This window comes from Engraulis encrasicolus, chromosome 14 (assembly GCF_034702125.1).
Source record: "Engraulis encrasicolus isolate BLACKSEA-1 chromosome 14, IST_EnEncr_1.0, whole genome shotgun sequence".
NCBI lineage: Eukaryota > Metazoa > Chordata > Actinopteri > Clupeiformes > Engraulidae > Engraulis > Engraulis encrasicolus.
The window spans coordinates 9596052-9601008 of record NC_085870.1 but is presented as its reverse complement, the minus strand read 5'-3'; positions in this window follow the sequence as shown (position 1 = coordinate 9601008).

Here is a 4957-nt window from a genome sequence, read left to right as displayed (position 1 = left end):
GGTATTAATCAGCTGCAGTAGAGAGGTTGAAGGAGTCAGGGAAGCACTTAATTGGGCTACTGATTGGCCCAGACTAATTGAGGTATCGCCGTATAGGGATGGCGGCATCTGTGTCCTGAGCGAGCCGGGTGGGCGGATTGGTGCGGTGTGGGTGGGGGTGGCGGAGTGTATGCTATGTTGAAGGAACTGAGGGAGAGGACCTGATGCAGGAGACGAGACCACCCCCAGATCTTCCGCCGCCGTGACACAGTTCCAATTAAAAAAACAGTAAGAGCCTTTCTTATGCACGTCTTAATTGCTGCTGGGAGTTTCTGAGTCATTCTCCCTTTTTGCAGCACTAATTGTGTGACTTGTTCGGAATAAAAGCAAAAAAAAGTTCGTAGATAATGTTCACAGCAGCAGGAGAGCATGTGCTTATTAAAGATTAAACCCTGTGTTTTGCTCACTCCGTCTCTGTTTCTTTACTTTGCTCCCTATTCATTCATTTTTGCTGAGGAAAAGTCAAGGGCCAAAGCACTGTGCCGGAGAAGGCATGCTGCCAGTTCAGCAGTCCTGAGATTTCTGATAATGATGAGCTGAACAAGTTTAACTGAACAAAGGAAGTCAGTCATACAACAATGATAACATATCCCTAACTTCTGTCTGATTTGAGTCTTCAGATGTAGAGAAAGTGTGACTAGGCTTCTAATTAAATGAATGTTTTGGTAGAAATAACGAATTAAATAGTGATTGTTTATTGGGCGAAAATATTTTTACATCCTGTCCAAATCAGGATCACGACAATAGCCCCCTCCTCCCTCATGAGATCAATGAAACATTTGGGGAGCATGGATACAGTAGATTCGAATATCTCCATAACAAAAAGGGAATGTCCCAGAGGTCTCAGATGTCACTGAAAAATATTGATGGTTCCTCAAGGAGCCTTCAGTTGGATTGGGGAACCTAAAAGTTCTCGGATGGAACCCTACAAGTTCTCTGAAGAACCTAAATCTTCAGGGAATAAACCACTAGCAGAGATGGTTTTTAACGTAGCAACCATCTCTCCCACTAGGTTCCAATAAAATAACCTTTAAGGGTTTTACCACAGTGGCTGAAAAACACCATGGGATTCCTCTACGAATATTTTTTTTCATCAATTGTTTCCTCAGAGAACTTTTAGGTTCATCAGAAAAAATGGAATGGCTCCTCCACAGCAGCAAACTCAATGAGAACTTTTCACGTTAACAGTGTACAACGTTCACAGCGTGGTTCCGCCACCATAAGGTTCTTAATCATGATGTGTACTTTTGGTTCCTCCATGGCATTCAGACAAAGCCATTTGTTGTACTTCTAAAGACGTTAACTTGATACTGTTTTTCCCTTGAAATGAATGGGAAGATTTCCCTTCTTCGTCCAGGGGACACTTAGCCTTGCGCGCCATCCTACGTACTTCCGCCAAGACACTTGGCTCCGCACTACGTCTGGTACCTGTCTTCTGTGGAGCAATGTTGACCGGTAGGATTTGCACCGGTGTTCTGACAAACGTATTGACAAAATCTGACAAAATTGTATCTGACAAAATTGTAATTTTATCCTACGGTAGGATGGTCTGTCAGACATGTCTGTTAAACGGTCCTACATCGCCATAGATAGACGTCAGACATGTTTGTTCAACAACTTATAAGTTAAATCCTGATTTTTCCTCAAATGTACGTTCTGCTTCCTGTAATCGAGTCAGATCAAAAAAAGTCAAGGCCATGAATACGAAATGGAAATGGTAGTATTATGGGATGGTCAGGACCAGGCTAGGGGACACTCCCTAAGGGACATGTAGTGTCCAATTTTTTGGTTATGGTGAAGCGCTTGGCAGGGATTAACGCACCTCTTCTCTCACGTTTGATGTGGATTTATTGTTGACAAACTTAACTCAAATACTTTACAAAATAAATACTGGGGCTGACCTAATTGAAAAACCAAATAAAGATGCTTTGTAAAAGAAGAATGTGGTCAAAACAGTGTGTTCTGCCAGGGTCTCTCACCATCCACCATTATCCAAACTTTTCCATCATCCACCTGTGCATCACGTCACAGGTTAAGTTCCAAATTGCGTACCACGTGATCAGATGGCTAGAGAGCTCAGCATAAAACACTGTTGACATTATTTCTATAGGCCTACATTATTTCCTACTATTATTTCCATAATAAGTCTATATAATATGTGATATTTACTTTCCTTGTTACACTATTTCATAACCAAATGTTGAAAACCAAAACATGGTATAAAACAAACTAAGACTCTGAAATGGCTATCACAGGACATTTCCCTGAATATCAGGAACACTCTGAGCCAGGCTGTAATATTCTATGTTATTTGGCAATGTTGTACTGTGCTGGTTAACTGGATGTTACTGGAAATGTTAATGTTGATAGAATGTTGTACAGGCAAGCCTTTTTGTTGCTGTCAAAAACAAAGATATTGTTTTCACCACCATTAGCCTAGCAATTGGTGTTGGATGGCGCATTGGTTAACATATTTTCCGATAAGCAAAATGCTCAGAGGTGTTTTATTTAGTCATTTTAGTGTATTCATAAAACACTGATATTAAATCAAATCAATCAACCAGTCAAAATGAATTGCATTACAAACTGGGTAGTACGAGCAAAACAGATACTAAAGGACAATTTACTTGTTAAACAACTCAATCATTAATTGGAAATCTAATCTGATCTAATCTAAACTATCTAAATGAATAAAACAATTGAACTGATTTGGGTTAAATGACAAAAAGCTTTGGTGTATTACAATGTTGTGCAGCCAGGCGATTCACTAAAAGATGAAAGTATTTGTCTGAAATTGCTCTATTCAGATAGCTGATGGCTGTGGGTGGGACAAAACCGATGTTGTTATGGTTCAGATTGCCTCTGCACTAGCAACAGTAACTCGAGCCAAACGTGAAGTCTTTACGAGAAAAACGGAAAAAAATCCACTTTAAGCCTCGTGGTGCCTTTACGAATAACCTCGTTTCTCATGGTTGGGCGACCAAAGGGGGAACTGACAATTGGGGTAGTTTGGTTCTGGGGGGAAGAATACTGCGGACGGACGTCAACAAACAAGCGCGACTGAAGGCTAACTGGAAACGAAGGTAATCAAACATTTCAAACAACTGATTTAAGGTTAAGTTTAGGGTCAAGTTTAGGGTTAGGGTTAAGGTTAGGGTTAAGGTTAGGGTTAAGGTTAGGGTTAGGTTTGGGGTTAAGGTTAGGGATAATGTTGGCGGAAGGGAGACATGGCATGAAGCTGACACAATGACAGCGCTCCCCTCCCGGAATGCACGCATGCTGCTCGGGTGGTCTCTCTCTCTCACTCGCTGTCTCTCACCCTCTCTCTCACCCACTCTAGACGACAGCGTGCGTTGCCCAACTACGAAAAATGAAGCTATATCGTAGCGGCACCACGAAGCATGTAGTTGATTTTTCCCCGAGAATGGGCTCACACTAGCCTGATTATCATTGACGTTCAAATCTCTTCGAGTCTTGGCCTGACCAAGAGCATAACAATTAACGTTTCCCAAACTGCATGGTTTGACCTGCCTCCCTTGGTTTGCTTATAGTTGTTTGCTTATCGACAAAGTGGGAGGAGTTCCCATATTTGCAGGAACTCAGAAAGTACTTCCATTGCTCTTAACCTGACTAGTTGCAATGCTAAAAGTGTTGCGTCACTAGGAGGGCACAGCCTGGCTACCTCTGCACTGCTTTGACCAATCAAACTACTACCTATCCTAAGCCATAACCATTCTGTTGTCTCCACCAAATCTCACCCCAAAGTTCCTGTTGAGGCAATCTTACAAGGACCAGGGCTAGACCACGTCGCCAGCAAAAATATATTTTATGGAGGTTCGTCAAGTTCACTAGGCTAAGTGACTGTCGTGTGTCCTGTAATGAGTCCAATCAAGCAAATTAGCAACACTCATCTTGCATAATAGAGCACAGACAGGGACGCTACCATTCCCAGCCATCAGTCTGTCCTTCTCCCCCATTCATACACTTTAACTGATGTGCAGTATCATCAAGACAGTGCTTGAAGTTCCCACAGTGCTCCTATACAGATGCATTCTGGAGGGTCATCCACAGTCGCAGCCGCAGCAGAGGCAGCAGCAGCCCACTCACTGACAGCAGGGCTGCATCTAATCTGCCCTTCAAAAGGCAAAGTGCAGTAACTACGGCAAAAGTAGCTCTTTCTTAAAACTGAGAAAAAGGCCTTTGAAGTACTGTTTTTAGATTGGCTATTGTAGTAACTGCAAATTTGACATAGCAATATCTCTGAAACGGGACATATTTGGACCCTAAGTCTTTCTCTCAAGATAAAGGAGGTATTATGAAGACCATTTGCAGTCTTGACTCAATTTTGGCAAAATATGTAGTTACTGCATTTTGCCTTTGTAGGGCAGAAACGAGTCCCCCACCCAACATATACAATTTAATGAGAACCCAGTTTTGACCCCTCCTTCTCCCTGGGCCCGGGACAGCTGACCCCTTTGTCCCCTCCCCCCTGTCAACTTCCCTGACTGACACCACTGCTGCTCATCAGGTTACACCAGCACCAGCCAGGACCCAGATAATAGAGGCAACAAAAAAAAGCCTTCAGCTGTTCAGCCTCAGAGCGCTGGCCCACCCTGCACTTGGCCAAAGGCGTGCCGCTGTCACGGAGATGATGAAGTATGTGAGGTGCCAGACACAGGTCTCTCTCCCATTTCTACTTGCCTCTCCTCTCTACTGTGCCCCCGTGCTCTGGGAACGACACTGTTGTTATTAATACTCACACAAACGGCCGTGGCGTGCCAAAGAGGAGGTGCCAATGCACACCGCCATCAGGCCACAGGAAACAGGCCACGATGATGCGAGAGTGGTAAGGGGAACCACACTGTCACCTTTTGCGTTTGGTGAAGGGCCACGGTAAGTACAGTACAGTGTGTGGGCT